Source organism: Theobroma cacao, chromosome 6 (genome assembly GCF_053813885.1).
Source record: "Theobroma cacao isolate CCN51 chromosome 6, ASM5381388v1, whole genome shotgun sequence".
Classification (NCBI taxonomy): domain Eukaryota; kingdom Viridiplantae; phylum Streptophyta; class Magnoliopsida; order Malvales; family Malvaceae; genus Theobroma; species Theobroma cacao.
In genome coordinates, this window is record NC_142644.1 from 14,635,435 (window position 1) to 14,656,848 (window position 21,414).

Below are 21,414 nucleotides of genomic sequence, written 5' to 3' on the forward strand. Positions count from 1 at the left end.
CAATCTGTTTTAATCAAAAAATGTAAAAACAATTCAAAATAAATTCAATAATGGGATTATAAAGGCATTTAAACCGAGTAATAAGGCTTTTCTAGGCTTGAGTGACTATAAATGAACTTTTCTTGGCAATGGATGGCTTTTGCTCCATGTTTCCCGAGGTAAACAATCAATTACAATCTGTTTTAATAAAAAAATGTAAAAAAAATTCAAAACAAATTCAATTATGGGGTTATAAAGGCATTTAAACCGAGTAATAAGGCTTTTTTAGGCATGAGTGACTATAAATGATATTTTCTTGACAATGGATGGCTTTCGCTCCACGTTTCCCGAGGCAAACAATCAATTACAATCTGTTTTAATCAAAAAATGTAAAAAAAATTCAAAATAAATTCAATAATGGGATTATGAAGGCATTTAAACCGAGTAATAAGGCTTTTCTAGGCTTGAGTGACTATAAATGAACTTTTCTTGACAATGGATGGCTTTTGCTCCACGTTTCCCGAGGCAAACAATCAATTACAATCTGTTTTAATCAAAAAATGTAAAAATAATTCAAAATAAATTCAATAATGGGATTATAAAGGCATTTAAACCGAGTAATAAGGCTTTTCTAGGCTTGATTGACTATAAATGAACTTTTCTTGACAATGGATGGCTTTTGCTCCATGTTTCTAGAGGTAAACATTCAATTACAATATGTTTTAATCAAAAAATGTAAAAAAAATTCAAAATAAATTCAATAATGGGATTATAAAGGCATTTAAACCGAGTAATAAGGCTTTTCTGGGCATGAGTGACTATAAATGAACTTTTCTTCACAATGGATGGCTTTCGCTCCACGTTTCCTGAGGCAAACAATCAATTACAATATGTTTTAATCAAAAAATGTAAAAAAAATTCAAAATAAATTCAATAACGGGATTATAAAGGCATTTAAACCGAGTAATAAGGCTTTTCTAGGCATGAGTGACTATAAATGAACTTTTCTTGACAATGGATGGCTTTCGCTCCACGTTTCCCAAGGCAAACAATCAATTACAATCTGTTTTAATCAAAAAATGTAAAAAAAATTCAAAATAAATTCAATAATGGGATTATAAAGGCATTTAAACCGAGTAATAAGGCTTTTCTAGGCTTGAGTGACTATATATGAACTTTTCTTGACAATGGATGGCTTTCGCTCCAAGTTTCCCGAGGTAAACAATCAATTACAATCTGTTTTAATCAAAAAATGTAAAAAAAATTCAAAATAAACTCAATAATGGGATTATAAAGGCATTTAAACCGAGTAATAAGGCTTTTCTAGGCATGAGTGACTATAAATGAACTTTTCTTGACAATGGATGGCTTTCGCTCCACGTTTCCCAAGGCAAACAATCAATTACAATCTGTTTTAATCAAAAAATGTAAAAGCAATTCAAAATAAATTCAATAATGAGATTATAAAGGCATTTAAACCGAGTAATAAGGCTTTTCTAGGCTTCAGTGACTATATATGAACTTTTCTTGACAATGGATGGCTTTCGCTCCAAGTTTCCCGAGGTAAACAATGAATTACAATCTGTTTTAATCAAAAAATGTAAAAAAAATTCGAAATAAACTCAATAACGGGATTATAAAGCCATTTAAACCGAGTAATAAGGCTTTTCTAGGCATGAGTGACTATAAATGAACTTTTCTTGACAATGGATGGCTTTTGCTCCATGTTTCCCGAGGTAAACAATCAATTACAATCTGTTTTAATATAAAAATGCAAAAAAAATTCCAAATAAATTCAATTATGGGGTTATAAAGGCATTTAAACCGAGTAATAAGGCTTTTCTAGGCATGAGTGACTATAAATGAACTTTTCTTGACAATGGATGACTTTCGCTCCACGTTTCCCGAGGCAAACAATCAATTACAATCTGTTTTAATCAAAAAATGTAAAAAAAATTCAAAATAAATTCAATAATGGGATTATAAAGGCATTTAAACTGAGTAATAAGGCTTTTCTAGGCTTGAGTGACTATAAATGAACTTTTCTTGACAATGGATGGCTTTTGCTCCATGTTTCTAGAGGTAAACATTCAATTACAATATGTTTTAATCAAAAAATGTAAAAAAAATTCAAAATAAATTCAATAATGGGATTATAAATGCATTTAAATCGAGTAATAAGGCTTTTCTAGGCATGAGTGACTATAAATGAACTTTTCTTGACAATGGATGGCTTTCGCTCCACGTTTCCCGAGGTAAACAATCAATTACAATCTGTTTTAATCAAAAAATGTAAAAACAATTCAAAATAAATTCAATAATGGGATTATAAAGGCATTTAAACCGAGTAATAAGGCTTTTCTAGGCATGAGTGACTATAAATGAACTTTTCTTGACAATGGATGGCTTTCGCTCCATGTTTCCCGAGGCAAACAATCAATTACAATCTGTTTTAATCAAAAAATGTAAAAACAATTCAAAATAAATTCAATAATGAGATTATAAAGGCATTTAAACCGAGTAATAAGGCTTTTCTAGGCTTGAGTGACTATATATGAACTTTTCTTGACAATGGATGGCTTTCGCTCCAAGTTTCCCGAGGTAAACAATCAATTACAATCTGTTTTAATCAAAAAATGTAAAAAAAATTCAAAATAAACTCAATAATGGGATTATAAAGGCATTTAAACCGAGTAATAAGGCTTTTCTAGGCTTGAGTGACTATAAATGAACTTTTCTTGACAATGGATGGCTTTCGCTCCAAGTTTCCCGAGGTAAACAATCAATTACAATCTGTTTTAATCAAAAAATGTAAAAAAAATTCAAAATAAACTCAATAATGGGATTATAAAGGCATTTAAACCGAGTAACAAAGCTTTTCTAGGCATGAGTGACTATAAATGAACTTTTGTTGACAATGGATGGCTTTCGCTCCACGTTTCTCGAGGCAAACAATCAATAGCAATCTGTTTTAATCAAAAAATGTAAAAAACATTCAAAATAAATTCAATAATGGGATTATAAAGGCATTTAAACCGAGTAATAAGGCTTTTCTAGGCATGAGTGACTATAAATGAACTTTTCATGACAATGGATGGCTTTCGCTCCACGTTTCCCGAGGCAAACAATCAGTTACAATCTGTTTTAATCAAAAAATGTAAAAACAATTCAAAATAAATTCAATAATGGGATTATAAAGGCATTTAAACCGAGTAATAAGGCTTTTCTAGGCATGAGTGACTATAAATGAACTTTTCTTGACAATGGATGGCTTTTGCTCCATGTTTCCCGAGGTAAACAATCAATTACAATCTGTTTTAAGAAAAAAATGCAAAAAAAATTCAAAATAAATTGAATTATGGGGTTATAAAGGCATTTAAACCGAGTAATAAGGCTTTTCTAGGCATGAGTGACTATAAATGATCTTTTCTTGACAATGGATGGCTTTCGCTCCACGTTTCCCGAGGTAAACAATCAATTACAATCTGTTTTAATCAAAAAATGTAAAAAAAATTCAAAATAAATTCAATAATGGGATTATAAAGGCATTTAAACTGAGTAATAAGGCTTTTCTAGGCTTGAGTGACTATAAATGAACTTTTCTTGACAATGGATGGCTTTTGCTCCATGTTTCTAGAGGCCAACATTCAATTACAATATGTTTTAATCAAAAAATGTAAAAACAATTCAAAATAAATTCAATAATGGGATTATAAAGGCATTTAATCCGAGTAATAAGGCTTTTCTAGGCATGAGTGACTATAAATGAACTTTTCTTGACAATGGATGGCTTTCGCTCCACGTTTCCCGAGGCAAACAATCAATTACAATCTGTTTTAATCAAAAAATGTAAAAAAAATTCAATAATGGGATTATAAAAGCATTTAAACCGAGTAATAAGGCTTTTCTAGGATTGAGTGACTATAAATGAACTTTTCTTGACAGTGGATGGCTTTTGCTCCATGTTTCTAGAGGTAAACATTCAATTACAATATGTTTTAATCAAAAAATGTAAAAAAAATTCAAAATAAATTCAATAATCGGATTATAAAGGCATTTAAACCAAGTAATAAGGCTTTTCTAGGCATGAGTGACTATAAATGAACTTTTCTTGACAATGGATGGCTTTCGCTCCACGTTTCCCGAGGCAAACAATCAATTACAATCTGTTTTAATCAAAAAATGTAAAAACAATTCAAAATAAATTCAATAATGGGATTATAAAGGCATTTAAACCGAGTAATAAGGCTTTTCTAGGCTTGATTGACTATAAATGAACTTTTCTTGACAATGGATGGCTTTTGCTCCATGTTTCTAGAGGTAAACAATCTATTACAATATGTTTTAATCAAAAAATGTAAAAAATATTCAAAATAAATTCAATAATGGGATTATAAAGGCATTTAAACCGAGTAATAAGGCTTTTCTAGGCATGAATGACTATAAATGAACTTTTCTTGACAATGGATGGCTTTCGCTCCACGTTTCCCGAGGCAAACAATCAATTACAATCTGTTTTAATCAAAAAATGTAAAAACAAATCAAAATAAATTCAATAATGGGATTATAAAGGCATTTAAACCGAGTAATAAGGCTTTTCTAGGCTTGATTGACTATAAATGAACTTTTCTTGCCAATGGATGGCTTTCGCTCCAAGTTTCCCGAGGTAAACATTCAATTACAATCTGTTTTAATCAAAAAATGTAAAAAAAATTCAAAATAAACTCAATAATGGGATTATAAAGGCATTTAAACTGAGTAATAAGGCTTTTCTAGGCTTGAGTGACTATAAATGAACTTTTCTTGACAATGGATGGCTTTCGCTCCAAGTTTCCCGAGGTAAACAATCAATTACAATCTGTTTTAATCAAAAAATGTAAAAAAAATTCAAAATAAACTCAATAATGGGATTATAAAGGCATTTAAACCGAGTAATAAGGCTTTTCTAGGCATGAGTGACTATAAATGAACTTTTCTTGACAATGGATGGCTTTCGCTCCACGGTTCCCGAGGCAAACAATCAATTACAATCTGTTTTAATCAAAAAATGTAAAAACAATTCAAAATAAATTCAATAATGGGATTATAAAGGCATTTAAACCGAGTAATAAGGCTTTTCTAGGCTTGAGTGACTATAAATGAACTTTTCTTGACAATGGATGACTTTCGCTCCAAGTTTCCCAAGGTAAACAATCAATTACAATCTATTTTAATCAAAAAATGTAAAAACAATTCAAAATAAATTCAATAATGGGATTATAAAGGCATTTAAACCGAGTAATAAGGCTTTTCTAGGCATGAATGACTATAAATGAACTTTTCTTGACAATGGATGGCTTTCGCTCCACGTTTCCCGAGGCAAACAATCAATTACAATCTGTTTTAATCAAAAAATGTAAAAACAATTCAAAATAAATTCAATAATGGGATTATAAAGGCATTTAAACCGAGTAATAAGACTTTTCTAGGCTTGATTGACTATAAATGAACTTTTCTTGACAGTGGATGGCTTTCGCTCCACGTTTCCCGAGGCAAACAATCAATTACAATATGTTTTAATCAAAAAATGTAAAAAAAATTCAAAATAAATTCAATAATCGGATTATAAAGGCATTTAAACCAAGTAATAAGGCTTTTCTAGGCATGAGTGACTATAAATGAACTTTTCTTGACAATGGATGGCTTTCGCTCCACGTTTCCCGAGGCAAACAATCAATTACAATCTGTTTTAATCAAAAAATGTAAAAACAATTCAAAATAAATTCAATAATGGGATTATAAAGGCATTTAAACCGAGTAATAAGGCTTTTCTAGGCTTGATTGACTATAAATGAACTTTTCTTGACAATGGATGGCTTTTGCTCCATGTTTCTAGAGGTAAACAATCTATTACAATATGTTTTAATCAAAAAATGTAAAAAATATTCAAAATAAATTCAATAATGGGATTATAAAGGCATTTAAACCGAGTAATAAGGCTTTTCTAGGCATGAATGACTATAAATGAACTTTTCTTGACAATGGATGGCTTTCGCTCCACGTTTCCCGAGGCAAACAATCAATTACAATCTGTTTTAATCAAAAAATGTAAAAACAATTCAAAATAAATTCAATAATGGGATTATAAAGGCATTTAAACCGAGTAATAAGGCTTTTCTAGGCTTGATTGACTATAAATGAACTTTTCTTGACAATGGATGGCTTTCGCTCCAAGTTTCCCGAGGTAAACATTCAATTACAATCTGTTTTAATCAAAAAATGTAAAAAAAATTCAAAATAAACTCAATAATGGGATTATAAAGGCATTTAAACTGAGTAATAAGGCTTTTCTAGGCTTGAGTGACTATAAATGAACTTTTCTTGACAATGGATGGCTTTCGCTCCAAGTTTCCCGAGGTAAACAATCAATTACAATCTGTTTTAATCAAAAAATGTAAAAAAAATTCAAAATAAACTCAATAATGGGATTATAAAGGCATTTAAACCGAGTAACAAAGCTTTTCTAGGCATGAGTGACTATAAATGAACTTTTGTTGACAATGGATGGCTTTCGCTCCACGTTTCTCGAGGCAAACAATCAATAGCAATCTGTTTTAATCAAAAAATGTAAAAAACATTCAAAATAAATTCAATAATGGGATTATAAAGGCATTTAAACCGAGTAATAAGGCTTTTCTAGGCATGAGTGACTATAAATGAACTTTTCATGACAATGGATGGCTTTCGCTCCACGTTTCCCGAGGCAAACAATCAGTTACAATCTGTTTTAATAAAAAAATGTAAAAACAATTCAAAATAAATTCAATAATGGGATTATAAAGGCATTTAAACCGAGTAATAAGGCTTTTCTAGGCTTGAGTGACTATAAATGAACTTTTCTTGGCAATGGATGGCTTTTGCTCCATGTTTCCCGAGGTAAACAATCAATTACAATCTGTTTTAATAAAAAAATGTAAAAAAAATTCAAAACAAATTCAATTATGGGGTTATAAAGGCATTTAAACCGAGTAATAAGGCTTTTTTAGGCATGAGTGACTATAAATGATATTTTCTTGACAATGGATGGCTTTCGCTCCACGTTTCCCGAGGCAAACAATCAATTACAATCTGTTTTAATCAAAAAATGTAAAAAAAATTCAAAATAAATTCAATAATGGGATTATGAAGGCATTTAAACCGAGTAATAAGGCTTTTCTAGGCTTGAGTGACTATAAATGAACTTTTCTTGACAATGGATGGCTTTTGCTCCACGTTTCCCGAGGCAAACAATCAATTACAATCTGTTTTAATCAAAAAATGTAAAAATAATTCAAAATAAATTCAATAATGGGATTATAAAGGCATTTAAACCGAGTAATAAGGCTTTTCTAGGCTTGATTGACTATAAATGAACTTTTCTTGACAATGGATGGCTTTTGCTCCATGTTTCTAGAGGTAAACATTCAATTACAATATGTTTTAATCAAAAAATGTAAAAAAAATTCAAAATAAATTCAATAATGGGATTATAAAGGCATTTAAACCGAGTAATAAGGCTTTTCTGGGCATGAGTGACTATAAATGAACTTTTCTTCACAATGGATGGCTTTCGCTCCACGTTTCCTGAGGCAAACAATCAATTACAATATGTTTTAATCAAAAAATGTAAAAAAAATTCAAAATAAATTCAATAACGGGATTATAAAGGCATTTAAACCGAGTAATAAGGCTTTTCTAGGCATGAGTGACTATAAATGAACTTTTCTTGACAATGGATGGCTTTCGCTCCACGTTTCCCAAGGCAAACAATCAATTACAATCTGTTTTAATCAAAAAATGTAAAAAAAATTCAAAATAAATTCAATAATGGGATTATAAAGGCATTTAAACCGAGTAATAAGGCTTTTCTAGGCTTGAGTGACTATATATGAACTTTTCTTGACAATGGATGGCTTTCGCTCCAAGTTTCCCGAGGTAAACAATCAATTACAATCTGTTTTAATCAAAAAATGTAAAAAAAATTCAAAATAAACTCAATAATGGGATTATAAAGGCATTTAAACCGAGTAATAAGGCTTTTCTAGGCATGAGTGACTATAAATGAACTTTTCTTGACAATGGATGGCTTTCGCTCCACGTTTCCCAAGGCAAACAATCAATTACAATCTGTTTTAATCAAAAAATGTAAAAGCAATTCAAAATAAATTCAATAATGAGATTATAAAGGCATTTAAACCGAGTAATAAGGCTTTTCTAGGCTTCAGTGACTATATATGAACTTTTCTTGACAATGGATGGCTTTCGCTCCAAGTTTCCCGAGGTAAACAATGAATTACAATCTGTTTTAATCAAAAAATGTAAAAAAAATTCAAAATAAACTCAATAACGGGATTATAAAGCCATTTAAACCGAGTAATAAGGCTTTTCTAGGCATGAGTGACTATAAATGAACTTTTCTTGACAATGGATGGCTTTTGCTCCATGTTTCCCGAGGTAAACAATCAATTACAATCTGTTTTAATATAAAAATGCAAAAAAAATTCCAAATAAATTCAATTATGGGGTTATAAAGGCATTTAAACCGAGTAATAAGGCTTTTCTAGGCATGAGTGACTATAAATGAACTTTTCTTGACAATGGATGACTTTCGCTCCACGTTTCCCGAGGCAAACAATAAATTACAATCTGTTTTAATCAAAAAATGTAAAAAAAATTCAAAATAAATTCAATAATGGGATTATAAAGGCATTTAAACTGAGTAATAAGGCTTTTCTAGGCTTGAGTGACTATAAATGAACTTTTCTTGACAATGGATGGCTTTTGCTCCATGTTTCTAGAGGTAAACATTCAATTACAATATGTTTTAATCAAAAAATGTAAAAAAAATTCAAAATAAATTCAATAATGGGATTATAAATGCATTTAAATCGAGTAATAAGGCTTTTCTAGGCATGAGTGACTATAAATGAACTTTTCTTGACAATGGATGGCTTTCGCTCCACGTTTCCCGAGGTAAACAATCAATTACAATCTGTTTTAATCAAAAAATGTAAAAACAATTCAAAATAAATTCAATAATGGGATTATAAAGGCATTTAAACCGAGTAATAAGGCTTTTCTAGGCATGAGTGACTATAAATGAACTTTTCTTGACAATGGATGGCTTTCGCTCCATGTTTCCCGAGGCAAACAATCAATTACAATCTGTTTTAATCAAAAAATGTAAAAACAATTCAAAATAAATTCAATAATGAGATTATAAAGGCATTTAAACCGAGTAATAAGGCTTTTCTAGGCTTGAGTGACTATATATGAACTTTTCTTGACAATGGATGGCTTTCGCTCCAAGTTTCCCGAGGTAAACAATCAATTACAATCTGTTTTAATCAAAAAATGTAAAAAAAATTCAAAATAAACTCAATAATGGGATTATAAAGGCATTTAAACCGAGTAATAAGGCTTTTCTAGGCTTGAGTGACTATATATGAACTTTTCTTGACAATGGATGGCTTTCGCTCCAAGTTTCCCGAGGTAAACAATCAATTACAATCTGTTTTAATCAAAAAATGTAAAAAAAATTCAAAATAAACTCAATAATGGGATTATAAAGGCATTTAAACCGAGTAACAAAGCTTTTCTAGGCATGAGTGACTATAAATGAACTTTTGTTGACAATGGATGGCTTTCGCTCCACGTTTCTCGAGGCAAACAATCAATAGCAATCTGTTTTAATCAAAAAATGTAAAAAACATTCAAAATAAATTCAATAATGGGATTATAAAGGCATTTAAACCGAGTAATAAGGCTTTTCTAGGCATGAGTGACTATAAATGAACTTTTCATGACAATGGATGGCTTTCGCTCCACGTTTCCCAAGGCAAACAATCAGTTACAATCTGTTTTAATCAAAAAATGTAAAAACAATTCAAAATAAATTCAATAATGGGATTATAAAGGCATTTAAACCGAGTAATAAGGCTTTTCTAGGCATGAGTGACTATAAATGAACTTTTCTTGACAATGGATGGCTTTTGCTCCATGTTTCCCGAGGTAAACAATCAATTACAATCTGTTTTAAGAAAAAAATGCAAAAAAAATTCAAAATAAATTGAATTATGGGGTTATAAAGGCATTTAAACCGAGTAATAAGGCTTTTCTAGGCATGAGTGACTATAAATGATCTTTTCTTGACAATGGATGGCTTTCGCTCCACGTTTCCCGAGGTAAACAATCAATTACAATCTGTTTTAATCAAAAAATGTAAAAAAAATTCAAAATAAATTCAATAATGGGATTATAAAGGCATTTAAACTGAGTAATAAGGCTTTTCTAGGCTTGAGTGACTATAAATGAACTTTTCTTGACAATGGATGGCTTTTGCTCCATGTTTCTAGAGGCCAACATTCAATTACAATATGTTTTAATCAAAAAATGTAAAAACAATTCAAAATAAATTCAATAATGGGATTATAAAGGCATTTAATCCGAGTAATAAGGCTTTTCTAGGCATGAGTGACTATAAATGAACTTTTCTTGACAATGGATGGCTTTCGCTCCACGTTTCCCGAGGCAAACAATCAATTACAATCTGTTTTAATCAAAAAATGTAAAAAAAATTCAAAATAAATTCAATAATGGGATTATAAAAGCATTTAAACCGAGTAATAAGTCTTTTCTAGGATTGAGTGACTATAAATGAACTTTTCTTGACAATGGATGACTTTCGCTCCAAGTTTCCCAAGGTAAACAATCAATTACAATCTATTTTAATCAAAAAATGTAAAAACAATTCAAAATAAATTCAATAATGGGATTATAAAGGCATTTAAACCGAGTAATAAGGCTTTTCTAGGCATGAATGACTATAAATGAACTTTTCTTGACAATGGATGGCTTTCGCTCCACGTTTCCCGAGGCAAACAATCAATTACAATCTGTTTTAATCAAAAAATGTAAAAACAATTCAAAATAAATTCAATAATGGGATTATAAAGGCATTTAAACCGAGTAATAAGACTTTTCTAGGCTTGATTGACTATAAATGAACTTTTCTTGACAGTGGATGGCTTTCGCTCCACGTTTCCCGAGGCAAACAATCAATTACAATATGTTTTAATCAAAAAATGTAAAAAAAATTCAAAATAAATTCAATAATCGGATTATAAAGGCATTTAAACCAAGTAATAAGGCTTTTCTAGGCATGAGTGACTATAAATGAACTTTTCTTGACAATGGATGGCTTTCGCTCCACGTTTCCCGAGGCAAACAATCAATTACAATCTGTTTTAATCAAAAAATGTAAAAACAATTCAAAATAAATTCAATAATGGGATTATAAAGGCATTTAAACCGAGTAATAAGGCTTTTCTAGGCTTGATTGACTATAAATGAACTTTTCTTGACAATGGATGGCTTTTGCTCCATGTTTCTAGAGGTAAACAATCTATTACAATATGTTTTAATCAAAAAATGTAAAAAATATTCAAAATAAATTCAATAATGGGATTATAAAGGCATTTAAACCGAGTAATAAGGCTTTTCTAGGCATGAATGACTATAAATGAACTTTTCTTGACAATGGATGGCTTTCGCTCCACGTTTCCCGAGGCAAACAATCAATTACAATCTGTTTTAATCAAAAAATGTAAAAACAATTCAAAATAAATTCAATAATGGGATTATAAAGGCATTTAAACCGAGTAATAAGGCTTTTCTAGGCTTGATTGACTATAAATGAACTTTTCTTGACAATGGATGGCTTTCGCTCCAAGTTTCCCGAGGTAAACATTCAATTACAATCTGTTTTAATCAAAAAATGTAAAAAAAATTCAAAATAAACTCAATAATGGGATTATAAAGGCATTTAAACTGAGTAATAAGGCTTTTCTAGGCTTGAGTGACTATAAATGAACTTTTCTTGACAATGGATGGCTTTCGCTCCAAGTTTCCCGAGGTAAACAATCAATTACAATCTGTTTTAATCAAAAAATGTAAAAAAAATTCAAAATAAACTCAATAATGGGATTATAAAGGCATTTAAACCGAGTAACAAAGCTTTTCTAGGCATGAGTGACTATAAATGAACTTTTGTTGACAATGGATGGCTTTCGCTCCACGTTTCTCGAGGCAAACAATCAATAGCAATCTGTTTTAATCAAAAAATGTAAAAAACATTCAAAATAAATTCAATAATGGGATTATAAAGGCATTTAAACCGAGTAATAAGGCTTTTCTAGGCATGAGTGACTATAAATGAACTTTTCATGACAATGGATGGCTTTCGCTCCACGTTTCCAGAGGCAAACAATCAGTTACAATCTGTTTTAATCAAAAAATGTAAAAACAATTCAAAATAAATTCAATAATGGGATTATAAAGGCATTTAAACCGAGTAATAAGGCTTTTCTAGGCTTGAGTGACTATAAATGAACTTTTCTTGGCAATGGATGGCTTTTGCTCCATGTTTCCCGAGGTAAACAATCAATTACAATCTGTTTTAATAAAAAAATGTAAAAAAAATTCAAAACAAATTCAATTATGGGGTTATAAAGGCATTTAAACCGAGTAATAAGGCTTTTTTAGGCATGAGTGACTATAAATGATATTTTCTTGACAATGGATGGCTTTCGCTCCACGTTTCCCGAGGCAAACAATCAATTACAATCTGTTTTAATCAAAAAATGTAAAAAAAATTCAAAATAAATTCAATAATGGGATTATGAAGGCATTTAAACCGAGTAATAAGGCTTTTCTAGGCTTGAGTGACTATAAATGAACTTTTCTTGACAATGGATGGCTTTTGCTCCACGTTTCCCGAGGCAAACAATCAATTACAATCTGTTTTAATCAAAAAATGTAAAAATAATTTAAAATAAATTCAATAATGGGATTATAAAGGCATTTAAACCGAGTAATAAGGCTTTTCTAGGCTTGATTGACTATAAATGAACTTTTCTTGACAATGGATGGCTTTTGCTCCATGTTTCTAGAGGTAAACATTCAATTACAATATGTTTTAATCAAAAAATGTAAAAAAAATTCAAAATAAATTCAATAATGGGATTATAAAGGCATTTAAACCGAGTAATAAGGCTTTTCTGGGCATGAGTGACTATAAATGAACTTTTCTTCACAATGGATGGCTTTCGCTCCACGTTTCCTGAGGCAAACAATCAATTACAATATGTTTTAATCAAAAAATGTAAAAAAAATTCAAAATAAATTCAATAACGGGATTATAAAGGCATTTAAACCGAGTAATAAGGCTTTTCTAGGCATGAGTGACTATAAATGAACTTTTCTTGACAATGGATGGCTTTCGCTCCACGTTTCCCAAGGCAAACAATCAATTACAATCTGTTTTAATCAAAAAATGTAAAAAAAATTCAAAATAAATTCAATAATGGGATTATAAAGGCATTTAAACCGAGTAATAAGGCTTTTCTAGGCTTGAGTGACTATATATGAACTTTTCTTGACAATGGATGGCTTTCGCTCCAAGTTTCCCGAGGTAAACAATCAATTACAATCTGTTTTAATCAAAAAATGTAAAAAAAATTCAAAATAAACTCAATAATGGGATTATAAAGGCATTTAAACCGAGTAATAAGGCTTTTCTAGGCATGAGTGACTATAAATGAACTTTTCTTGACAATGGATGGCTTTCGCTCCACGTTTCCCAAGGCAAACAATCAATTACAATCTGTTTTAATCAAAAAATGTAAAAGCAATTCAAAATAAATTCAATAATGAGATTATAAAGGCATTTAAACCGAGTAATAAGGCTTTTCTAGGCTTCAGTGACTATATATGAACTTTTCTTGACAATGGATGGCTTTAGCTCCAAGTTTCCCGAGGTAAACAATGAATTACAATCTGTTTTAATCAAAAAATGTAAAAAAAATTCAAAATAAACTCAATAACGGGATTATAAAGCCATTTAAACCGAGTAATAAGGCTTTTCTAGGCATGAGTGACTATAAATGAACTTTTCTTGACAATGGATGGCTTTTGCTCCATGTTTCCCGAGGTAAACAATCAATTACAATCTGTTTTAATATAAAAATGCAAAAAAAATTCCAAATAAATTCAATTATGGGGTTATAAAGGCATTTAAACCGAGTAATAAGGCTTTTCTAGGCATGAGTGACTATAAATGAACTTTTCTTGACAATGGATGACTTTCGCTCCACGTTTCCCGAGGCAAACAATAAATTACAATCTGTTTTAATCAAAAAATGTAAAAAAAATTCAAAATAAATTCAATAATGGGATTATAAAGGCATTTAAACTGAGTAATAAGGCTTTTCTAGGCTTGAGTGACTATAAATGAACTTTTCTTGACAATGGATGGCTTTTGCTCCATGTTTCTAGAGGTAAACATTCAATTACAATATGTTTTAATCAAAAAATGTAAAAAAAATTCAAAATAAATTCAATAATGGGATTATAAATGCATTTAAATCGAGTAATAAGGCTTTTCTAGGCATGAGTGACTATAAATGAACTTTTCTTGACAATGGATGGCTTTCGCTCCACGTTTCCCGAGGTAAACAATCAATTACAATCTGTTTTAAGCAAAAAATGTAAAAACAATTCAAAATAAATTCAATAATGGGATTATAAAGGCATTTAAACCGAGTAATAAGGCTTTTCTAGGCATGAGTGACTATAAATGAACTTTTCTTGACAATGGATGGCTTTCGCTCCATGTTTCCCGAGGCAAACAATCAATTACAATCTGTTTTAATCAAAAAATGTAAAAACAATTCAAAATAAATTCAATAATGAGATTATAAAGGCATTTAAACCGAGTAATAAGGCTTTTCTAGGCTTGAGTGACTATATATGAACTTTTCTTGACAATGGATGGCTTTCGCTCCAAGTTTCCCGAGGTAAACAATCAATTACAATCTGTTTTAATCAAAAAATGTAAAAAAAATTCAAAATAAACTCAATAATGGGATTATAAAGGCATTTAAACCGAGTAATAAGGCTTTTCTAGGCTTGAGTGACTATAAATGAACTTTTCTTGACAATGGATGGCTTTCGCTCCAAGTTTCCCGAGGTAAACAATCAATTACAATCTGTTTTAATCAAAAAATGTAAAAAAAATTCAAAATAAACTCAATAATGGGATTATAAAGGCATTTAAACCGAGTAACAAAGCTTTTCTAGGCATGAGTGACTATAAATGAACTTTTGTTGACAATGGATGGCTTTCGCTCCACGTTTCTCGAGGCAAACAATCAATAGCAATCTGTTTTAATCAAAAAATGTAAAAAACATTCAAAATAAATTCAATAATGGGATTATAAAGGCATTTAAACCGAGTAATAAGGCTTTTCTAGGCATGAGTGACTATAAATGAACTTTTCATGACAATGGATGGCTTTCGCTCCACGTTTCCCGAGGCAAACAATCAGTTACAATCTGTTTTAATCAAAAAATGTAAAAACAATTCAAAATAAATTCAATAATGGGATTATAAAGGCATTTAAACCGAGTAATAAGGCTTTTCTAGGCATGAGTGACTATAAATGAACTTTTCTTGACAATGGATGGCTTTTGCTCCATGTTTCCCGAGGTAAACAATCAATTACAATCTGTTTTAAGAAAAAAATGCAAAAAAAATTCAAAATAAATTGAATTATGGGGTTATAAAGGCATTTAAACCGAGTAATAAGGCTTTTCTAGGCATGAGTGACTATAAATGATCTTTTCTTGACAATGGATGGCTTTCGCTCCACGTTTCCCGAGGTAAACAATCAATTACAATCTGTTTTAATCAAAAAATGTAAAAAAAATTCAAAATAAATTCAATAATGGGATTATAAAGGCATTTAAACTGAGTAATAAGGCTTTTCTAGGCTTGAGTGACTATAAATGAACTTTTCTTGACAATGGATGGCTTTTGCTCCATGTTTCTAGAGGCCAACATTCAATTACAATATGTTTTAATCAAAAAATGTAAAAACAATTCAAAATAAATTCAATAATGGGATTATAAAGGCATTTAATCCGAGTAATAAGGCTTTTCTAGGCATGAGTGACTATAAATGAACTTTTCTTGACAATGGATGGCTTTCGCTCCACGTTTCCCGAGGCAAACAATCAATTACAATCTGTTTTAATCAAAAAATGTAAAAAAAATTCAAAATAAATTCAATAATGGGATTATAAAAGCATTTAAACCGAGTAATAAGTCTTTTCTAGGATTGAGTGACTATAAATGAACTTTTCTTGACAGTGGATGGCTTTTGCTCCATGTTTCTAGAGGTAAACATTCAATTACAATATGTTTTAATCAAAAAATGTAAAAAAAATTCAAAATAAATTCAATAATCGGATTATAAAGGCATTTAAACCAAGTAATAAGGCTTTTCTAGGCATGAGTGACTATAAATGAACTTTTCTTGACAATGGATGGCTTTCGCTCCACGTTTCCCGAGGCAAACAATCAATTACAATCTGTTTTAATCAAAAAATGTAAAAACAATTCAAAATAAATTCAATAATGGGATTATAAAGGCATTTAAACCGAGTAATAAGGCTTTTCTAGGCTTGATTGACTATAAATGAACTTTTCTTGACAATGGATGGCTTTTGCTCCATGTTTCTAGAGGTAAACAATCTATTACAATATGTTTTAATCAAAAAATGTAAAAAATATTCAAAATAAATTCAATAATGGGATTATAAAGGCATTTAAACCGAGTAATAAGGCTTTTCTAGGCATGAATGACTATAAATGAACTTTTCTTGACAATGGATGGCTTTCGCTCCACGTTTCCCGAGGCAAACAATCAATTACAATCTGTTTTAATCAAAAAATGTAAAAACAATTCAAAATAAATTCAATAATGGGATTATAAAGGCATTTAAACCGAGTAATAAGGCTTTTCTAGGCTTGATTGACTATAAATGAACTTTTCTTGACAATGGATGGCTTTCGCTCCAAGTTTCCCGAGGTAAACATTCAATTACAATCTGTTTTAATCAAAAAATGTAAAAAAAATTCAAAATAAACTCAATAATGGGATTATAAAGGCATTTAAACTGAGTAATAAGGCTTTTCTAGGCTTGAGTGACTATAAATGAACTTTTCTTGACAATGGATGGCTTTCGCTCCAAGTTTCCCGAGGTAAACAATCAATTACAATCTGTTTTAATCAAAAAATGTAAAAAAAATTCAAAATAAACTCAATAATGGGATTATAAAGGCATTTAAACCGAGTAATAAGGCTTTTCTAGGCATGAGTGACTATAAATGAACTTTTCTTGACAATGGATGGCTTTCGCTCCACGGTTCCCGAGGCAAACAATCAATTACAAACTGTTTTAATCAAAAAAAGTAAAAACAATTCAAAATAAATTCAATAATGGGATTATAAAGGCATTTAAACCGAGTAATAAGGCTTTTCTAGGCTTGAGTGACTATAAATGAACTTTTCTTGACAATGGATGACTTTCGCTCCAAGTTTCCCAAGGTAAACAATCAATTACAATCTATTTTAATCAAAAAATGTAAAAACAATTCAAAATAAATTCAATAATGGGATTATAAAGGCATTTAAACCGAGTAATAAGGCTTTTCTAGGCATGAATGACTATAAATGAACTTTTCTTGACAATGGATGGCTTTCGCTCCACGTTTCCCGAGGCAAACAATCAATTACAATCTGTTTTAATCAAAAAATGTAAAAACAATTCAAAATAAATTCAATAATGGGATTATAAAGGCATTTAAACCGAGTAATAAGACTTTTCTAGGCTTGATTGACTATAAATGAACTTTTCCTGACAATGAATGGCTTTTGCTCCATGTTTCTAGAGGTAAACAATCTATTACAATATGTTTTAATCAAAAAATGTAAAAAATATTCAAAATAAATTCAATAATGGGATTATAAAGGCATTTAAACCGAGTAATAAGGCTTTTCTAGGCATGAATGACTATAAATGAACTTTTCTTGACAATGGACGGCTTTCGCTCCACGTTTCCCGAGGCAAACAATCAATTACAATCTGTTTTAATCAAAAAATGTAAAAACAATTCAAAATAAATTCAATAATGGGATTATAAAGGCATTTAAACCGAGTAATAAGGCTTTTCTAGGCATGAGTGACTATAAATGAACTTTTCTTGACAATGGATGGCTTTCGCTCCACGTTTCCCGAGGCAAACAATCAATTACAATCTGTTTTAATCAAAAAATGTAAAAAAAATTCAAAATAAATTCAATAATGGGATTATAAAGGCATTTAAACCGAGTAATAAGGCTTTTCTAGGCATGAGTGACTATAAATGAACTTTTCTTGACAATGGATGGCTTTCGCTCCACGTTTCTCGAGGAAAACAATCAATTACAATCTGTTTTAATCAAAAAATGTAAAAACAATTCAAAATAAATTCAATAATGGGATTATAAAGGCATTTAAACCGAGTAATAAGGCTTTTCTAGGCATGAGTGACTATAAATGAACTTTTCTTGACAATGGATGGCTTTCGCTCCACGTTTCCCGAGGCAAACAATCAATTACAATCTGTTTTAATCAAAAAATGTAAAAACAATTCAAAATAAATTCAATAATGAGATTATAAAGGCATTTAAACCGAGTAATAAGTCTTTTCTAGGCTTGAGTGACTATATATGAACTTTTCTTGACAATGGATGGCTTTCGCTCCAAGTTTCCCGAGGTAAACAATCAATTACAATATGTTTTAATCAAAAAATGTAAAAAAAATTCAAAATAAACTCAATAATGGGATTATAAAGGCATTTAAACCGAGTAGTAAGGCTTTTCTAGGCTTGAGTGACTATAAATGAACTTTTCTTGACAATGGATGGCTTTCGCTCCAAGTTTCCCGAGGTAAACAATCAATTACAATCTGTTTTAATCAAAAAATGTAAAAAAAATTCAAAATAAACTCAATAATGGGATTATAAAGGCATTTAAACCGAGTAACAAAGCTTTTCTAGGCATGAGTGACTATAAATGAACTTTTGTTGACAATGGATGGCTTTCGCTCCACGTTTCTCGAGGCAAACAATCAATAGCAATCTGTTTTAATCAAAAAATGTAAAAAACATTCAAAATAAATTCAATAATGGGATTAAAAAGGCATTTAAACCGAGTAATAAGGCTTTTCTAGGCATGAGTGACTATAAATGAACTTTTCATGACAATGGATGGCTTTCGCTCCACGTTTCCCGAGGCAAACAATCAGTTACAATCTGTTTTAATCAAAAAATGTAAAAACAATTCAAAATAAATTCAATAATGGGATTATAAAGGCATTTAAACCGAGTAATAAGGCTTTTCTAGGCTTGAGTGACTATAAATGAACTTTTCTTGGCAATGGATGGCTTTTGCTCCATGTTTCCCGAGGTAAACAATCAATTACAATCTGTTTTAATAAAACAATGTAAAAAAAATTCAAAACAAATTCAATTATGGGGTTATAAAGGTATTTAAACCGAGTAATAAGGCTTTTCTAGGCATGAGTGACTATAAATGATATTTTCTTGACAATGGATGGCTTTCGCTCCACGTTTCCCGAGGCAAACAATCAATTACCATCTGTTTTAATCAAAAAATGTAAAAAAAATTCAAAATAAATTCAATAATGGGATTATAAAGGCATTTAAACCGAGTAATAAGGCTTTTCTAGGCTTGATTGACTATAAATGAACTTTTCTTGACAATGGATGGCTTCTGCTCCATGTTTCTAGAGGTAAACATTCAATTACAATATGTTTTAATCAAAAAATGTAAAAAAAATTCAAAAAAAATTCAATAATGGGATTATAAAGGCATTTAAACCGAGTAATAAGGCTTTTCTAGGCTTGAGTGACTATAAATGAACTTTTCTTGACAATGGATGGCTTTTTCTCCATGTTTCTAGAGGTAAACATTCATTTACAATATGTTTTAATCAAAAAATGTAAAAAAAATTCAAAATAAATTCAATAATGGGATTATAAAGGCATTTAAACCGAGTAATAAGGCTTTTCTAGGCATGAGTGACTATAAATGAACTTTTCTTGACAATGGATGGCTTTCGCTCCACGTTTCCCGAGGCAAACAATCAATTACAATCTGTTTTAATCAAAAAATGTAAAAACAATTCAAAATAAATTCAATAATGGGATTATAAAGGCATTTAAACCGAGTAATAAGGCTTTTCTACGCTTGATTGACTATAAATGAACTTTTCTTGACAATGGATGGCTTTTGCTCCATGTTTCTAGAGGTAAACATTCAATTACAATATGTTTTTATCAAAAAATGTAAAAAAAATTCATAATAAATTCAATAATTGGATTATAAAGGCATTTAAACTGAGTAATAAGGCTTTTCTAGGCTTGAGTGACTATAAATGAACTTTTCTTGACAATGGATGGCTTTTGCTCCATGTTTCTAGAGGTCAACATTCAATTACAATATGTTTTAATCAAAAAATGTAAAAACAATTCAAAATAAATTCAATAATGGGATTATAAAGGCATTTAATCCGAGTAATAAGGCTTTTCTAGGCATGAGTGACTATAAATGAACTTTTCTTGACAATGGATGGCTTTCGCTCCACGTTTCCCGAGGCAAACAATCAATTACAATCTGTTTTAATCAAAAAATGTAAAAACAATTCAAAATAAATTCAATAATGGGATTATAAAGGCATTTAAACCGAGTAATAAGGCTTTTCTAGGCTTGATTGACTATAAATGAACTTTTCTTGACAATGGATGGCTTTCGCTCCACGTTTCCCGAGGCAAACAATCAATTACAATCTGTTTTAATCAAAAAATGTAAAAATAATTCAAAATAAATTCAATAATGGGATTATAAAGGCATTTAAACCGAGTAATAAGGCTTTTCTAGGCTTGATTGACTATAAATGAACTTTTCTTGACAATGGATGGCTTTTGCTCCATGTTTCCCGAGGTAAACAATCAATTACAATCTGTTTTAATAAAAAAATGTAAAAAAAATTCAAAACAAATTCAATTATGGGGTTATAAAGGCATTTAATCCGAGTAATAAGGCTTTTCTAGGCATGAGTGACTATAAATGAACTTTTCTTGACAATGGATGGCTTTCGCTCCACGTTTCCCGAGGCAAACAATCAATTACAATCTGTTTTAATCAAAAAATGTAAAAACAATTCAAAATAAATTCAATAATGGGATTATAAAGGCATTTAAACCGAGTAATAAGGCTTTTCTAGGCTTGATTGACTATAAATGAACTTTTCTTGACAATGGATGGCTTTCGCTCCACGTTTCCCGAGCCAAACAATCAATTACAATCTGTTTTAATCAAAAAATGTAAAAACAATTCAAAATAAATTCAATAATGAGATTATAAAGGCATTTAAACCGAGTAATAAGGCTTTTCTAGGCTTCAGTGACTATATATGAACTTTTCTTGACAATGGATGGCTTTCGCTCC